Source organism: Rhinatrema bivittatum, chromosome 12 (assembly GCF_901001135.1).
Source record: "Rhinatrema bivittatum chromosome 12, aRhiBiv1.1, whole genome shotgun sequence".
In the NCBI taxonomy this organism is placed as follows: domain Eukaryota; kingdom Metazoa; phylum Chordata; class Amphibia; order Gymnophiona; family Rhinatrematidae; genus Rhinatrema; species Rhinatrema bivittatum.
In genome coordinates this window covers 36120450-36140316 of record NC_042626.1, presented here as the reverse complement: position 1 = coordinate 36140316, position 19867 = coordinate 36120450, and the positions used below count along the sequence as shown (strand labels likewise).

Genomic DNA, 19867 nt, shown 5'->3' with positions numbered 1-19867 from the left:
GCTTTGAAAATACTTGCATGAGTACTTGGAATCACCAGTTCGCCAATACCTCCGCCAGTTTTCACCCATGTGGTCACGTTCAGCGAGACCCTCCAGCACTTCACCATGAACACCCCCCCCCCCCCCATTCACTCAGGCATCTCACTCAAAAACTAATGACAAAAGTCAAGTCTGAATGTGCATGTCAGTTAGCAGGTGTAAAAATGTATAGACAAGTCTGTTAACGTATGTGCGTATACATCTTCAAAATAGCAACTTGTGTGCTTACTTCCAAACCCCGCCCTGGAATGCCCCCAGCAGATTCCACTTTTCCCTATTAACATTTGCACACAATACTGCAAGTACTTGTGCATGCTCGAGGTTTATAAAGTAACTTATACATGTACATGTTTCCTATGTACCTCCCCTATATAACTCTTTGAAAATTACTTTCATAAGCAAGCAACTAGCTCACATAACATATTACAAAATAAACAATCAAAAAACTGTAACAAAATAAATAATATTTTAAAATACATACAATACAAAATAAACATATTAATGCAAAACAATACTCATATAATTAATATAACCACCAATTTTCCTGGTAATCAAGCATAAAATAAATCCCCAAACAAAAAAAACAAACCCTAGATGTCGTTGCCATCAAATTATACTGACAGCTCTCATCTTAAAAGTACAGACCCAAACAGGTTTTAAACAGGTTTTAAAATCTCTCCCATGCTTTGCAAATATCCACATAAACAAAAAGATAACCAGATTATGCTTAGTCTGATATAGACCTATAAGTTTTACTACTATTATCATCATTGTGAAAACAAAGATTACAAATTTAAAAACCTATTAAACTTCCAGTGTGCCAAATTTCAGTAGGCAAAGTTATATTGTAACTTTATTGTTTCTTATGCACTTGTTATATGTACGAAGTTACTGCACCCCTTGTTATCTGTAAACCGGCATAATATGATTGTATCATGAATGCCGGTATAAAAAAGCTCTAAATAAATAAAATAAATAATAAAATTTCATAGCCTAGGCAAATAGCAAGAAAAGGCTCTCTGGTGCATATGAGAGAGTCTTGCCGCTCTCAAAAGTATAATTTTCAAAAAAGCAGCCCTTGATGACTTCATCTTCTGTGGAATGTACTCCTGTAGCAGATTTTGAATATAGGTTTGGCCAATCAAATTCAAGGCTCTAAATGCTAACAAGTTTTTATTAGGGATGTGCATTCATTTTAACTGAGTAAAATGTGACAATAAGGCCATTTTCAGTTTGTGGATGTAAAACTGCCCCCTAAATCTCAACTCACCCCACAAACCTCACCCTGAGTTCATAATGTCCCCTCTTACAGTGGTATAAAGAGTTCAAAATCACAGATCCTCCACAGAGGCTCTCTCTCTCTTTTTCCCTCCCCTCCCCTTCTCCCTCTTCCGAAACAGGATTTGCGATAAATCCCATTTTGGCCATAACGCACAGCTATCGCAGGCATAACACTCAGGAAAAAGGTATAGTTATTTCCAGTGAAAAATCCCACGATAGCGTGTGTTACGTTATCGCGTGCAACGTTAAACAGCCCTTGTTTCTATTTATTCCAAACTCCTCCCACTTGAATAAAATTTTCGAATTTGCATATGCATTTTGTGATGCGATATTTATCGCATGCGATAGGGTCCTAACGCCCGCGATAACACCCTAACGTGATTTGATGAATGACCCCCTTAGTCTGTAGGTGGTCCCCCTTGTATTTGTCTTGGTGGGGTAGGTTAGAGGCAATTAAGAAGATTGTAGTTCCTAAGGTAAATTATGTGTGGAATATGCTCCCTTTGCTGATGGACAAGGCCTCCCAGAATTGCTCTTCACAAGTTGAAGCTTCCCAAGGATTTAGCGGGGTTAACATTCCAGATTTTGAGTCTTATCAGGCTGCCTTTCTATTGAGCCAAGATAATCTTTGGTTGAGGAGGATTATGCAGATGAGGATCCAAGGTGATTGTCCTTTGAAAGAGCTTAATAGTCCTGATACCCTGGTATCTCTTACATGGAATGTCTTTGACAAGGCATCTAAATAGGGATTTCAGGTTCAGATAGCTACTTTAAAGGCATTCTGAATTTTTTATAACAATTTGGGGATTTCTTGGAAATCTTTGCGTAAAATGCCCATACAGTTTAATCCACTCTTTCAATAAATAAATCAGTTTTGAAATGGAAGTTGTGACAGGGAAGAGGGATTTGGTATTTAGATCAATTGCTCTCTGGTGGAACGTTGAAATTTTTTCCTTTATTACAGCAGGACTTGAACATTACAGCGCATCAATATCTCTGATGGCTGCAACTGAAGCATTGTATTCTGTCGAGCGGTGTAGTGTTAACAGATTTATTGTATGAGCTTAAATTGGGGTAAATTTGTGAAGTGATATGGGCCTCTGCTAAGCCAGCACCGGACTCTTAGAAATTGATGAAACAACATTTTTCTAAGAGATGTTTGGGTACTGAGGAGCGGGAGAAAGAATGCTCCAGAGAGATGGAGGACATTCAGTGGTGCCTTTTTTTGGGGTAAAATCTATAAGGGTTTCTTTATCCACCTTAATTACTTCAGCGATGTTCTTTATAACTCAACGAGCTGTTTGGACCACAGTAAAAGTGGGAAAATGTAATGCTGAAGGGAATATATAAAGCTGGTCTTGTAAATTGGATAGAGGAACTTTTTCTCGTATGTTATATTTATTATTTACTGTGGGAACTTAACTAATTTTTGGTCATCTATTTGGCAACGAATGTGTAGCATTTTCCATTTGAACCAGTCCTGGACGTTTCAGGTGGTGCTTTTGAAATCTCTAATGATCTGTATTTTCTAAATAGGAATGTAAGTTATTTGATTTCATGCTCTCTGTTACTCTTTATTTGGTTCCTATTACATTGGAAAAATAATAGTGTATTAGATTTCAATTTGTGTTGGAATACTTTAACGCTTCTTCATAAGTATGAGTTAATAGCTGTTGAACGTAGTGGCGTATTATTCAAATGTGTGAAAACTTGGGCCCCGGTGGATAACTATTTATCTTGTTTATCCTGATATGTATGTCTGATCCTTGATTTGTCAAAATGCTGAATTGTGTTTTATCCTGTTTTTGTTTCTGTTGTTAATTAAAAAGTCTAAAACTCATAAAATTCCTGCGTATGTGTGCTCGTGCATAAACTTAAATAAATAAAATATGTGGGCACACACGTGCTCATTTTAAAGTTACCTGCTCTGTGAGGAGTTATAAAATTAATCCCCCCGCCCCCCCCCCCCCCCCCAAAGGGCTTCAATCAGCCCAGATAGAAAGCTAGAGCTCTTTTGCAATTCAGACTGTGTAAGGCTTGTTCACCTTTGTGGACATGTGTCCTACTGTACTAGGTAGGTAAAATTGTTGGGGGGAAGATTAAATGATTAAGGTGGAAGTCCAGCACTTTCTTAGGCAGAAACTTAGGTTGTATGTCATGATCCACTCTATTATAAACAAAAAATCCTTTGTATAGGGTAAAGAGGTCACTATGGCCTGGAGCTCACTGTGTATCAAAGTGACCACCACCCAAAATACCGTATGACCTTCCAGGACAAGCACTTCAGCTCACAGGAGCCTATTTCATCAACTGGGGCAGTACCACATCAAGGTCCTATGACACAGGGAGGCTTGATGGGAGGTTTTAATAGAAGCAAATCCCATAAGAAATTGAAAACTAAAGACTGTACAGAGATGGCCTTATCTTCTACAATGGTGATAGCAAGCATTAATTGCACTGAGGTGATTCAAATTAATACAAGGCAGAGTTCAGCCCTGTGCGAGTTTGACTCACACCGAAAAATATATTTAGATTTTAGCTGAGATCTGAGCAAAAGTTTTTTATTGGATTTTGTTGCCTTAGATTTCAGCAATATCCCTAAAAATGTGTAGCATATCTGCAGAAAACCAAGGTGGATGCCCACCAAGTTGATCCAGAACTTCACAATTAATCCCCCGTTTCTTTCCAAAAAAAAAAAAAAAGGTGCCAAACTAATTTGACCAACTAATTCACAAACTATTTTTACTGCTTGCATCTAACTATCCAGTACATACCAGAATCTGGAAAGGGGTGACCTGATGAAGGAAAACTCATTCACCTGCCTTCTGGTCCCATCTTTTTACTGCTTTAAGAGATTACTTTTCTAGTAATGCACAGAAGTTCATGGATTGCTATTTGGGAGCAGGCAGATCCATTTCCACCTCCTCATCACAGGTAGAGAGACATTCTTTCTCTCTCTCTTCGGTTCTGATGGTACTCTAGAGGAACGTCTTGTCACCAGTTTCGGTAGCTAGATCACAACCACCTGTCAGAGGCAGTGGGGACTGAACCTTGCAGTGGGATCTTACAGTAGAGCCACAGCGATCCTCTGAATCAGTGAGCATCCTCTAGTAAATATCAAGCAAAGCAAAATTATGGAGACTGTAGTTGAGGATTGCCTTGTATTACCCGGCAGAAATAAGACACACACACACAAAAGAGATACTGGCAAATGAGTATATAAATTTATATATTCTGAAAAAGGCAGTGATTATAAGCATTATATACAAGAATGTACTGATAAGCAGCATCATTGTGACTGGTATTCCATGCTCAGAGTCCAGGCCTAGCCTACAGAGGTGGAGCTTCACCTTCCATTTCCACTGTATAGCCCTCAGTCATCAAGTTGAACACTGGGGCATTTCTCAGAAACCCCTTTTCAGCCCTGAGAGGATCCATCCGGATCCTCAGGGGTAGGGCCATGTCTGAATCTAACACAGGTCTAAGGCTGCCTCAATGCAAGATATTCTGTGGTCTCACTAGCAGGGCACCAACTTCATGTGACTGGATAAATTTAGGCCATGTAGACAAAGCAAAAAATAATAGCATCCCGCAGCCTGAAACAAAGCCCCTTCCACCTGTGCGAAAAACAGGAGCCCTGCTGGGCTGAGCCTCCACTTTCCCCTCAGACCCTTCTGATACCAATTATTTAACAAGTTCAAGGGGTCAAGGTCAGCCTCCCCGTTCCCCTACCCATTCCTTGGTTCCAGCAAAATATTGAAGACTGAGCCCTTCTGTGCCTCCTTCACTCCCCCAGCTCAACCCTAACCCTCTCACCCTCCCAATACCTTTTACATTTGAAATAAAGGCTGCTGCTGCAGTCTAGGGCCAACGTTTTCTTTGTTGCTTTACATTTTTAGTAAACATTTTGTAACTACCATGTGCACAGTACTTATCATTAACTTAATACCTCTGATGTTAATGTCATTTTTAGCATGCTAATTAAACTGTACACTAAAAACTCCTCTGCAGGGCTTATTACATCATTATTACATCAGTCCCTATAAATTGATTCTGCTTGGTTGATGTGACAAATGAGAGGGTTGTGAAGAGGAGGGAGTTTTTTTCCACTAATACCATTTTGTGTAATGTGTATTTCATTTAAGCTATCTCCTGCCAATATACGGGGCAGGAGAGATGCCCACTCACTTTCCGAACCTTTGGTCATCTCTTTAAAATAGCACTGACAGCCATGATACCGGCACAACAATGATGTCAAAATAGCATTGGCCTCAGTGCCGTCTTATAGAGATGGTCGAGGGGGCAGGAGGTGAGTGGGCATCTCCTCCTGCCCCTTTCAATGTCCAGGAGCATGGTGGTGCGTTTGACAGTCCTTCGCTAATTAGGAGGTGTTTATCTGAAATGAGCGGTTTAACAAAACTCATGAAGCCGTCTGGCTCAGGGTTCCGTCTCCTTTTTTCCTTTCTCCTGTCCTGAGTGGGTCAGCTGGAGGTCCCAAGGTTGAGGTTCCCAGGACTTTAGGAATAGGGAAGGTTTGTCTTGGGGTCCAAGAGTGGACTTCTGAGATATCTGAAGGAAGCAGTCTCACGAAAGTGAGTCAGTCCCCCTACTCCTCATCTGTCTGAGAGAGACTTCTTCAGTGAATTGGAGAAAGTGAATTCAAAGGAATATTGCTGGTTTAGTGCCATGTAGACAAAACAAAAATAGTAGTGAATTTTCGTTATGGGGAATCAGAGGGAAGGCTGCTATGCAGGGAGGAGGTCCTCCAGAACCGCTCCTGAAAGGAAAGCATCATCACAGGAGGAGTTTCCGGTTTCCTACTTGGAAGGAGCCTGCATCCGTCTTGCGGGTGGTGCCCAGGGATCATCCCTTGTGGGAGTTCAGATGTACCAGTGACCGTCTCTCGGATTTTCTTTGGAACTTTATTTCTGCATTGAAGTGCACTATTTTAAAGTGTGAATTTCACCTGCAATCAAGTGTTCAGTAAAAAGATTTATTTTTGAACAACAGCCGATTGTGCACAGTGTGCTGCTGTCACTGGAGGAAGCAGAAAACCTCTACGGGAAACCTAGGGCCTTGGAAGGCTTCACCTGTCTCCCCTGTTGGGAAAGGAATCAGGGGGCATGGGTCGAAAGGTGGACCCAGGATCCCCCCAGTGAGCCCCTTAGCCTGCTTAGACCGGTGGGACAGAGGCTATAACAACTGTGAAGGATGATTACTGTCAAAGATAGGACTCAGGATGTTAGCACTCCAATTACAGCTTTTTAAAACATTACAGTGTCTGTCTAGTATATTCTATAGCAGACTAAGTGATTCGTATTAGTCTCTGCCCGGATAATTCCATCTCATAAATAACATGGCAAGCTCCTAAACCATAAATAGCCCCAACAACAATAACAAAAGCAATTAAAACCTGCTGAAAAGAAACAGCTTGCCAGCACTTCAAAGTGCCACCTCATTGGCTGCTTACTGTGGAATATCTAAAACCGTTTAGCTGGGGGAAAAAAAAACAAAAAACAGATTCCCTCTCCGAACTCAAGCTTCAGGTCTTTTTAAACACACGCCACAAATAAAACCTTTTTCTAAAGTAATGCATGGTATGATAATGAAAGGTTGCTACTCTGTGCTATATTAATCCTTGTAACAAGTGTTTGAGTTGCTAAGACAGCTGAATACTAAAAAAAAAAAAAAAAAAGAAATCCTCTTATTATAAAAGAAAAGATTTTGAAATCCGTGTGGCAAAGAGGAAGTCGACCGAAACATTAGCAAAGACTCCTGTGCCATTATCTCGGGAAGTGCTTCAGATGAATAAGGTTCAGCTGTGTGTCAGCAACAGGTCTGTGCTCTTTTCTGAGCCAGGTGGGACACCATACATCAGATGCAGAAATTGAGTCTCCCAGGACCCTCCTGGCTCTCTCACCTTCGCTTTCGTGCAATGCAATGCTTGCTGAACTGAAGGAGGCAGCATCTCTGTCAACAAGTCCACAAGAGCTCAACTAGACCGTTTAGTAATGATCCTTTGCAGCTTGCGAGCTGTGCATTTTTTGTTTTTTCTCTCTACTTCGTGACATTTAAAATAGTATGTTTGTCAACTGGAAAAATATTTCCTTGGGAAATCTACATGACATGATAGCAAGCAGAAATCAGCACTGATTTACAGTATTTCAGATGTTTGTAGCACGGATGTTAAATCTATGAATTAGGAGTCACATGGGACACTTCTACACCACCACATTTGTTAATATGCAGACCTTAGTGGGGTTAACCCCACTTATATTTTTAAGGTTGTAATGAAAACAGCATCATAATGTGATTTATTGTATGACAAAGGTGAGCTATATTAACTATCACTGGTCTATAGGATTTGTCTGTAATTGTAATCGGCAAATATTTTCCATATTTGTTGGGTGCATGCAGAAACCAGATTGGGAGGATCTTCACTATAAGCTATGGGCTCCCTCGGTCTACGTTAGTGACAGACAGTAGACGTGTGCATTTGTTTGAAATGAATAAGGAATCTGAACCAAAATGGCAATTTTTGGTTCAATTTCTTTCAAACAAACCAGTAGCCTACTTGGTCCAAAAAAAACCTGAATATTGGGGGGGGGGAAGGTTTCATTTCAGCAAATTGCGCACATTATTGGCAAATAGCGTGCACAATTTGCCAATGCCAAGAAAATAAAAAAATAAATACAAAAACATGCGTCCCCATGGCCCCCAGAAACCCTTGCCACCCTCTGGCCCCTTCCATAGTTGTGGTCTACGCTAAAAAGGGGCAGAAGCAATCTCCAGTTGCTCCTGCCCTGCTGGTTCCCCATTAAAAAAGCAGCAGCCATACAAAAAGTGTGGAGTTGGGAGTTGTCGGTGGAGGAAAAGAACTCAGATAAGAGCAACTTGACCAAGTTTTAAAGCCCTAAAAACGTCTTTTTCGGCCATATTGCTTTACTGCCATATTAATTTAAGACTGGAAACCAACATTGTGCTGGCCAATCTAGAGTCCAGCACCATTTTAAAAGGCAAACGAGCCTAGCAGGAGCAACTGGGGATTGCTCCTGCTGCTTTTCGACATGGATCATAGCTACGGAAGGGGTAAGGGGGTGGGCAGGGACCATGTGCGGTGGGGTTTTTTTTTTTTTTGTTTGTTTTTGTCATTTAATGCTTATTTGGTTCTGCAAATGAACCAATCTGAAATAACCATTAAACGGACCAAATCCTGAACCTCCACCACCACCCTCTAGAAAAAAAAAAAAAAGCAAACCGAAACAAACCCTATCAGACAGGGATCTCTAATTCTGGAAGTTCTCCGGGAATGACCCCAGTGGGATGGCTGTGTCTAAGTGAAGTAATACTCATGGAGAATCCTTGGCAGAAACCATTCCAAAATATTAAATTATAAAGTGACCCCCCCCCCCCCCCACCCCCAATCCCCATGACAATAACATTGTACATTAGGCTGTGATTTTATACCTTTGCTAATGATTTGGATAATGAGTGTATAATTTGCACCTGGTACCTGACATCTGGAATTCAGACTCTGTTCCAAACTTTGCATCAGAAGGGGTTTTTTTTTTTCTTCCTTATTATTCTTTGCTAAATCAATTCTTCATTTCTGCTCTGGGCCTGATCATTTCCAGTCTGCTGAGTTTGAACATTCCCACTTATATAAGATCTCTGCCAACGAAATGCTACATGTCACAGACACAGTTGGGACAAAGGATGTTGCAAAGCTTACAAGTATTCTACAGTGACATTCTGCAGTACCAGACTGTGTAGGATATTCATTATAAGGGGGAGATAAAAACCTTCTTTAGATGTATAATATAAAGACAATAAATCCAAAAGGGGAATAGTAAAGATAAAAGGAGAAACTGGAGTAGCAAGGAGAGGGGATGAGCAGAAATCTTTTGCTCAGTATCTGCAGGAAGGTGATGTTCCGAAGGCAGGGTACAGAGGATACATGACAGCAAAACAATCACAAATCCATTTATGGAGGGGGATGTGGTTAAAGAACTTACACAGATGAGAGCAGTTTAATTAAGCCATGGGTCTCCAAAGAGTGCAGCTCCATTATACTGCAAAAGTTTAAGGAGGTGCTGACTGCAACCTTCATAACTCTGTTCAGAAGAGGATTGGTCAGCTGTCAGTGAAGGAACCCATCCTGGCTCGAGTAATGTGAATAAAACGAATATCTAAGTGCTGGGATGGCTGAAAGCTACTGGCACTTAGATATTCACCTCATGGGATGAAGCGAGAGCCTCTCTGTCTCCCACTGGGGTACAGGGAGGCCTTTGAGGGTTCGGGTGGCAGGATGGGTTGGAGATGGTGCCACACTCAGCCCGTGTCATTTGTTTTTTAAACTTGAGAGGAGGGCGAGGGGATCGACTTGTGCAGCCAAGGACATTTTTTTTTCTCCAAATATTCAGTAAGCCAGGGAGCAGTAGAGTTACCTGGATAACTTCATCTGAGTATGTTCAGCAGAAGATAAGTTCCACTGAGTATTCAGCCACTTCTTGGCTTACTTCCTATGCGAGTAAGACAGAAAGCTGTTAACTAGATGAAGAATTGGCTTAAAAACACAACTTGGTGGCCAATGAAGTCCATTCCAGTAAAGGTAAAGTGATGAGCAGGGTAACTCAGTACTCAGATTGGTTCTTATTGATATCTTTATTAATGATGATGCAGGAAGACATGAAGGAAAATATGATTTTTTGCAAAAGACACAAAAAATCTGTAACAGGGTAGATAGAAAAAAAAAAAGAAAGGTAATCTGAGGAAATTTGGAAGCTGCGCTTCAGGGCACACAGATGTAAAATTTTGCAACCGATGTACAAAAATCCATTAGCCACGTATCAAGTAGAAGAAGAACTGACAACTGTCAAAGAGGAAACAGACCCAGGAGTAATTATCTTAAATGACCCAGTGTTGATCATCAGTGTAATAAAGCAGAAGGGAAAATTAATACTACTGATCATTTTTAAAGCACTACGCAGCACTGTACAGACACACAAAAGAGACAGTCCCTGCTCCACAGAGCTTACAATCTACTCAAGACAAACATACATGACCGACAAGAATCTGTAAGAGGTGTATTACAGAGAAGTGCTTAGGATTTAAGAGCAGTTTCAAAATAATGAGTTTTTAAACTGGATTTGAATATGGCCAGAGAGGGAGCATGACGCGCTGACTCAGGAAGTTTAATCCAGGCATACGGTGTACAGCAAAGTGGAAAGTGTGGTGTCAGGAGTTTGGAGGTGGAGGAGAAGAGCCACAGATAACAGCAACTTGCTCAATGAACAGAGTTCACAAGGAAGGGTTTAAGTGAGAGAGAGAAAAGAAGGTAACGAAAAGGTGCAGGGTGAATGCACTTATAGACGAGAAAGAGAAGCTAGAACTGCATGCAGAAATGGACAGGAAAGCAAAGTAGGTGATGAGAAGAGGCGTTACATAGTCATCGTGATGCTAAAGAAAGTCATCATGGAAAATTAAAGCAGCAGTATGTTGAAGTGCATAGGGAGAGATATCACCTGCAGGAAAAGGAGGTGATAATATTGCTCTTGTATAGGTCTCTAGTGAGGTCACACCTTGAGTATTGTGTGCTCTATTCTAGGAGACTATACCTCTGGAAAAGGTTGAAACAGTCCAGGGAAAGGCTACAAAAATGAATCATCATACAGAACCTGCAACCCTCTACATGGGGAGGCGTAAGGCACACACAATGAACTTTCTGGAGGAAAGGAGGAAACAGTAGGGGATAGAGTAGAAAATTTCAAGTATTTATGAAGATTAAATAAAGTGTGTAACCCTCCCCGGGAGGGCACATAAAATGGGAGAGGGTCTGGCACGTGAGTGAGCCAAGTACCAGTTTCGCAGTTGGGTTCAAGATTATAACAATGAGCTGAAAGTTAGATCAGGGCACACAGACTTCCACGGTTAGGGCCTGATTTTAAAAAGTATTTACTTGAGTAAAACAGTCCCTTTCATTGTAGCCTGCTCAGAGAGAGAGAGAGAGAGAGAGTCACACACACACACACAGCCAATTATCCCGTATATTTGGCCGGGATCTGCAGGACTAAAGTCAGGGCCGGATTTAGATATTTGGCTCTCATAGGCAATTGGGGGGGGGGGGGGGGGTGTCACTGATGCCAGGCCCCTACCGCAGCGAAGTCATCAGACAGAAGAAGTACGGGGGGGATGTGAAGGAGAGGGAGTGAGGGATCCCACTCCAGCCGCAGCAGTAGAAGCAACACATTAAAAATGGACATGTATTGCTGGGCCTCCAGCCTCCCTTAGTGCTCTCAAGGCTCTGCGGTGCTCCACCTCCTCCATTCACATGGGCTTCCTGTTACTATGGAAACACGTGTGAGGGATGGGGCACTGCAGGGTCTTGAGAGCGGGTCGGGAAACTGGAGGCCCGGTGCTACACGTCCATTTTAAAGTGTTCCTGCTCCTGCTGGAGCTGGATTGGAGGGCTGCCGCGGCTCAGAGGCAGTTCCTGATAGAGGCATGACAGAAGGCAACGCTCCGGCGCCTATTAAAATTTGGCACCGGAGACACTTGCCTATGCATTCCTGGGAACTTTTGAGTTGTGGTCACCCTGAGATTGCTGCTGATTAGCAGAGGATTTGGGGGGAGGGGGGGAGGGTGAAGGAATGAAATAATATGTAGCAGTTTTCTCTCTTCCCTTATGCCCCCTCACCCAACTAATCCATACTTTCTTTCCCCCTCCCGCCCATCACCATCACCTGTCATCCCCTCACTTCCCTTCGTCTCTCCCTCACCCCAGCACTCTCTTTGCTGCCTCCCCCTATGAGTCTCGGCTCCATGACTTATGCATCCTCACTCTACTCTTAGCTGAGTGATCCTCAAGTCCTGGAATCACAGCTGCAGACTGAGGTTTGTGTGTATGGCAGCCCCTCTCCAGTTTCTCCCCACATGCTGTTTGCAGTGTCTACTCCAGGCTTGCTGTTCTCTGCGGGCTTAATGAGGAAGGGGAGTGGCTGAGCTGTATACAGTGAGGCCCTGAGATTTCTAGGGACCGATGCAATTAATGTGTGCTGAAAGCTGGTGCTGAACATTCAGCGCCCATTTTCCTACCACGCCCCCAGGCACCCCCCTCCTGGGGGCGCCATGCAATATTTAAATTAAGGGTTGCATTATCAAGGAGGCACTAGGGTCGGCGTCCATTTTCCTAATTGTCGCACAGCCAGGGGTTCAGGAAACGGACGATTGTTAACTGAGCGTCCATTTCCTGAACCTGAACGCCGGTGCTTTTTTTTAAACTTCTTTTTTAAAAACTTTTTTAAAGATTTTGTTCCTCTTGCTTAATATCGCAATGATATTAAGAAGGAGGATGTACAGAAAATCTGTTTTTTCAGCTTTTCTATACAACTTTTGGGAGTGCTCAGCAATTAACGCCTGCTCCGGGCATTTGTTAATTTCTGAGCGCAAAAATGTGCATCTTAGACGCACAGTTTTTGGTTTTTTTTTGCATTCGGAGTGAATAGCTAATAGCCTCATTCACATGCATTTGCATGTGATGAACGCTATTAGTTTTGCCCCACGTTGGATGCACGTTGTGGAGGGGCGCTAATAAGGGGATTGGGTAGTGCCTATACAACCCGCGTCCAACTGCCGGTTAAACTGCGCTTGGCTGACCGCACTGCATGTCATCGGCCCCCTAGTGTTTCCCCTGAGACCCTGCAACTGATGCAAATTCCCCGAGTCTCAGGGTGAAATTTATTTATTTATTTATTTATTTTTGGTTTTTATATACCGATCTTCCTGCATTAAATACAAATCAAACCGGTTTACAAGGAACAGAAAATTGCCTGAACGGCGATACATAGAACTCAGAACATACATAGTAAATAGGGCAAATACAGTTAAAATTTAAATTTAACTGAACAGAGAAAAAATATTTAAAAAATATTTACAATGCATAGAAATCTCGAGAGTTCCCAGGTATGTGCCCATGCCTAAATCCGGGCCTGACTAATGTGTGGGGGGTCAGTAGAAAAGGACCCTTGTGGAAGAAAGCTGAAGTTCAAGTAGCCCCTGTAGTCTCTCGCCACAGACATGCAAATGTAAAGATTTAACAATTAAGCCTTAGGAGCAGCTGGTGAAAATTTCCTATGCCCAATGAAGAAAGGAGATGCTTCTGAATTAAGGGTAAAGAATACATTACAGCACAAAGGGCTGAAGTTTGAACTGGTACCAGGATTATAACTGAAGTGCACTTCTAAATAAGAGGGACTATTTATTTATTTAACAGCTTTTACATACCGGTATTTGTAGATAAATCATATAGGTTTACATAGAACAGAACATAAAAATACATGGAACAGGGAGAGTATCAACTTGGAGGGGGGGTGGGAGTTAATGGTAAAAGAATAAATATGGCGGGTATATATGATATGATATTACATTCTAATGACTCAACAATAGTGGAGAAAAACGGGAGAACACAGAGAGATGTATATACATATATACAGGGGGAGTACGATAATAACAGCTGTTATGATGAAATAATATGAGAGGATTGGTTGTTCTGTTATTAGGAGTGACCCACCTCTCACTTTTGCTTTAGCCAATCCGTACTCGCTGTGTGTGTTTACTATTCACTTTTAGAGATAAATTCTGGAGATATTCTCTTGCGCCATTGTTTCTATGTTCTATGCTTTGCTCTTATTTTGCCTAAATGATTTGTTAAGTGTGGTTTTTTTGATTACCGTGGAGCTTGAGAAATTCTGTGGGTGGAGTCCAGGGATAACAAGAAGGCACTCCAAGTTAGCAGAGAGTGGACGCAGCAATCCAGTCCAATCAATGGTCTCTAATTTATAGCGGGGTCCGCTCTCTCGTGACACCAGTTACACTGTAGAACCTGAGGAGGGAAGCTACATGAGGTTGGTCCACTTAAGTTTTGAATATACTGCATTGGAGACAGACACAGCTTTCTTTTTGCAAAACATTAACCAATGTGAATCTGACATGCTGCAGGGTAGTATGAAATGAAAAGGATTTGATATTGTTAAGGCATTCATACGGAATAGTACTATGTATGGACCTACTCCAGTATATTTTTACATTAATAAGGAATTATTATAGTGCAAAATTATTAGGGGCTGTGAGATTACTGTTTGGGTTACTTTATTCTTTTCAGGGTCTTCTATTTTTTAAACTCCTTCCACCCTTTATTCCCTGAGTTTTCATCTTATCTTTCCTAAGTCTATGCACCTTCTTCCCTACCATGTGTCAGGGACATGACAATCCTGGTTTTTTTGATTTCCGCTTCTCCTAATGCATGCTAGTACTTGTAGTGCTGATTAGGCAGGTGCATTTGTTTGTTTTGCTTCTTCTTTTTTTTTTTTTTAGTACTAATGAAAAATAGTGCAAATGAAATGGAATTTAATGCGTGCTAATAAAAATGTACTGGGTGCTAAAATGTTAAACAACGAAAAAACAACAACAACAAAAAAGCTTTTTTGGCTGCATACCCCTATTGCTGATTGCAAATGGAAGGTTCAGGACCTCCCTCCAGAAACTGAATCACGTTACCATCCCTGCTTTCTGCTCTTCTGCCTCCTCGCCCTGCTCTTACTCCCCATCTAGGTACACTGGGAATGAGTAATTGTATTGCTCTATAGCCTGTCAGGATTAAATCTTCATGCCACCAATGGGGGTTAAAACCAGGCCTGGTTCATCCTATTCATTTTGACATAGTCACTCTAACGAGGCGTCAGTTTAAGCCGGTGCCTGGGAGGATTTGGATTGTAATAGAATTCAAGACAACCTGGGATAAGCACTGCAGCACAGAATGATCCTTATTTGTGTGAAATGAAGAGAAAGCTGAGATCTATGATATTGTAACAGGAAGTAAATTGGGCAGACTAAATGAGCCTTACAGTCCTTATCTGCCATCACAGTCTATGTTTCTAAGACAGAAGGCAGAAGATACTGTTGCAACCTAGTATCAAGAGTTTAAAAATAAATAAGGGAAGGGAAGAAAAAAGCACATCTGGAAAGGGGATAAAAGATAAGGAGGAGAGTTTTTTTTTGTTTTTTTTTTGGGGGGGGGGGGGGGGTCAGCCTCACCCATCACATTCAAATAACTTTATTGGCATGATACCAAGGTTGCTATGATCTACCATGGCCTAGGCCTACGCAAGACAGAAGCTTCAGCCTAGGCCTTGTCTGTGAATCCCCTTGGATCAGGTGTTGCCAAAGTAATATACAGAATGATTAAAATAAAGAGAATAGGAAAAGAAGGGAAAAAAATGACAAAATGGTAATGAGTCAAGTAAAGGTACAGGTTATGGAAGGTATATCTACGGGAAGATATTCCAGCAATTTATAAGAGCTAGTGAGATGTTGTCATGGTAACAAATAAACGTGAATCCATTAGATATATATATATATATATATAGCCTTTCAATGCTTCCGGCATGCTGCTAGGGGTGGGAGTGGCATTTTACTGTTTGTTTTTTTCCCCCAAAACATATCCTTGAAATTAGAAAACCAAATTAATGAAATAATGGAAAAACAGAAATGCAATTTTCCAATGTTCAGCCAACGTTAAAAAAAAATGACTCAGGTATTATTTTCAGACCTGAATATAAAACAAAACAAAACATCTCAATACATATAATTTTCCTATCAAATATACATATAAAATACCAGTCTAATCACCTTTTCTTTGCAGAGTTGTCATTAATCTGGCTTGGATGCTTTTGGTTAACTCTTTTAGAATTCAAAAGCAGGGAAGCACCTGAGGACAGGGGTTGAGTCAGATGTATCTGTTCTCTCTTGGGAAGGTCCAAACCCCCCCCCCCCCAAAAAAAAAAAAACGTAAACTGATCCAATATTGCAGTTCAGCCTCTTTAGAAATGTTTAAACAATTGCTTTCAAGACAAACAGTAAGGAATATTGTACCAATTAAAACCACTTAATGAAACAAAGAGGCTGAACTGCTGTACAAACCACCGGCATCACACATAATAGATACTTCATAGTTGTTTAATTATATATGGATTTATATATGGATACAGATATAGGCATGTATGGAATCATACATATTTTATAAAAAAAATTTTAAACAAAGATACTTTTATATAAGGAGTGATGTCTTTTTAGCTATTTAAGTTAATTGATTAGACCATGTTACAATATTTTTGTCATTAAGTGTTGTCTAGTGTTAATAATTATGTCTGTGTTTTTGATTTCATATATTTTATATAATTTTATTATCTGTGTTTGGTGTATATGTTTTTATTCACATTTATATGTTTTTATATGTGATTATATTTGTTTTGTTCTGTTAGCCCCTGAAGCAGCTCAAAGAGCGAACCTCGGCCTGAGTCGGGCTTTTTATGATGTTTTGTGCAGAATAAAGAACTCCTGGTGTTCACTGATCCTCTTGTCTTGGTCTGTTCTCTCTTGGTCATGCCAAGCAGCCTGAGCCAATCTAGTGCTGGTCCTATTTGCCTGCGAGATCTTTTAATTTTGATGTCTTTAAGGACAAAGAACCATAAGGCCATACATGCAACAGGATAGAACTTGGCTCACTTAACCTGTCCTTATGATCTGCAATTATCTGGCAACCTTATGGAGTCCTGAGTGGGCACTAGTTACACAATAAGAGGTAAATTTTAAGTCCTGTGCGCGGGTGTACATGTGCGCACGTTGCCGGTGCGTGCACATGAACGCAGTGATTTTATAACATATTCACGTATATGTGCATATACATGCGTGTTATAAAATCAGCTATACACACATATAAGGGGGCACGATGTTATATGACACGCGCATATGTGCTCAAATGCTGTCTTACACACGTGAGGGGAATTTTAGTAACTACGCTCACCAACGCAATAGTCCTTTTCCCCAGTTTGCTCTAGTAAAGGAGAGGACTTCCCAATCCACCTAGCTAGCTTGTCTCCCTTTTACCATGACTCTTAAAACCCTGCTGACTCACGTATTTTTTTTTGTTACATGACTTACACACCATCCATAGTAGAAGTAAAGTTACACGGTTATGGACCTCGGCTCGCACTTGTGTGCATAACTACTTATGCGCTGGATTGATGCAACAAACCCGGCCCACCTATGTCCCACCCATGCCCTGCCATGGCAAAATGATTTTTGTGCGTGTAACGGGAGATATGCATGTGGTTGCAGGCCTTTTAAAATCCACACGGTGCATACAGGTCCGAGTCATGCGCATTTCTCCTGGTTTTGGCACGCAAGGCTTTTCAAATTGACCGTCAATGCTCAAGGCCAGAGTGACTAGTGATATGGATATAACCCAGGGGTAGGCAACTCTGGTCCTGGAATGCGATAAATAAGTCTGGTTTTCAGGATGTCCACAATGAATATGCATGAGATATATTTGCTTATAATGGAGGCATCTCATACATATTCATTGTAGATATCCTGGAAACCAGACCTAATTGCAGCACTCCAGGACCAGAGTGGCCTATCTCTAGGATAACCCATGGATCCTAAAATGTAAATGTAGTTAGAAGCATGCACACATATATTGAGGCCACATCTAGGATAGACCAATATTCTGATGTTTTAGCTGATTATATAAGGAATAAAGCATTACATTTTTTTCTTGATATGACAAAAAATGAACTTAACAATATACTATGCAAATATCTAAGTTTCTGTTTATGCTTGGGCAAGAATGGAGTACATGGTCAGCTGGTTATGCCCTTCTGCTGCATTGTAAATATAAGAACAGCCAAAATGGGACAGAGCAGAGGTCCATCTAGCCTTGCCTCTAGGAGTGGTGCAAGGGTATTAGGTACCTTAGATGAACCTTACAACCTTGCACTTCCCCTCAACCCACAGCTCTGATTTCCTCCCTCCCCAGCCCAGCGACAATTAAAAAGTATGCATTTATAATAGATTTTATACGAAAACAGACTTTCAAAGTACAGTTTTCTAAGGTAAAATTGCCACTTACAACATATATATATTTACAGGCACTACTGTGTGCCAACCAGAAAATTCTGCAAAAAAAAAAAAAGGCAAGGAACCCATATGGAATTAGGCCTATTGTAACACATGTTGGGTATGAGCTTGGTACTCTGAAAGCCAAGTATATTGAATTACAATTACAATATAGTAAACTTCCCATATCAAAATAGCACTAACTGCCAGCATTCATACAGTAATAACCCTACCTATGAAAAGGCAGCACTGCAAATATTATACCTAGACCTAAAACACCAAAACACATCCTATTGAGAAAACAGAACAACCTAAGCTGCTATAAATCCCTATACTCCAGCAGAATACCTCACCTCGGTCTTACATACAGAACACAAATAGACCCTCACCAAATATAGAATAAAGGGACCATAAAGTATCAATAGAAACATGTAGACAAAAACTGAACAGAACTGGAAACATTAACAAGCTAGACTTTGTATGTAGCACAACAATGAAAGAACAGAAACAAAACATTATCATTCCTCATAAAATACTGAATAAAATCAAGAAATAAAAAACATCAATAATAATAAAACCATTTTAACAAAAATAATTATGTTAAAACTGCTGAGAAATAGAATAACATCCAATGATTAAAATTCATATAAAATTTTTCAAAAATGTTCCAAACACCAAAAATATATTTTAAAACATCAGATACATCAAATAAAACACAGCGATTAAACATGAGGATAAAAAATAACCTCCACTCTCCTAACCTGAGAACTTTTGATTTCCAGATGCCCCAAGATTGAGATGGAGTGGGGAGGGAGGTTGTTGCTCACACACTTTCTCCACTCTCTCACATGGAGCCCCTTTGTCAGGGGTCACTTTCCCAGTCTCGGGGTGATTGGTGTTCACAACCCCGAGGTGGGGAAACAGTTCTCCAGGGCCAAGAGCTGGGGGCAGGGTTTCCTGCAGGGCCAGTGCCCGGCCGAGAACACTCCATCCAAACGAAGCACTCTCCAGTCTCTAATTGTAAAGATAGTTTAATTCAGAGTCTTCAGCGTTAAACATAGTGACAGTCAAGTAGATGCAGATAGAAATACAACTTAAATGAAATCACAGTTCAAAGAAAGCTTTAGTCCTCTCTTCACAAACTCTCCTTATGAAGATGGTTTCTTGGTGTATCAACACAAGGTCTCCAGTAACTTTGTTCTCCCTTCCTTTGTTCCCTGTTGCAAACCGGACTAGTATTTTCTTCCACTCCTCCACCAGACAGATGCTTACTCACTGGAACTTCTGTTCAGCTACAGGAAAAACCCGTCAGAAATGTCTTCAAGATTCCCCAAGGCCAAGGCAGGTACTTTCTGGCTCAATGTAGGGTCCTAATCCAGCAGAGTCCTTACCCTAGTAAGTCCAGGGGTAACCTGCAGCTTCTGAGCAGTCTCTCGCCCTTTCTTTTTTTTTTTTTAACTTAGGTATCTAGGGATTTAGGTGGAAAATCCCAGCCTCACTCCCGGCTGTTCTCTTCTGGTATCCCTCAAGAGTATCTCAGCTCTACCAATTACTTTCAGTGAAATCTCAAACAGCTCCTGACTCGGGAGAGCCG

General features: G+C 41.0%; 1 protein-coding gene across 3 annotated transcripts in view; it reads right to left on the bottom strand.

Annotated features, from left to right (window-relative positions):
* LOC115073978 (opioid-binding protein/cell adhesion molecule homolog) overlaps window positions 1-19867 on the bottom strand; it is a 1138013-nt gene that overhangs the window by 81588 nt on the left and 1036558 nt on the right. The window lies entirely within an intron of this gene.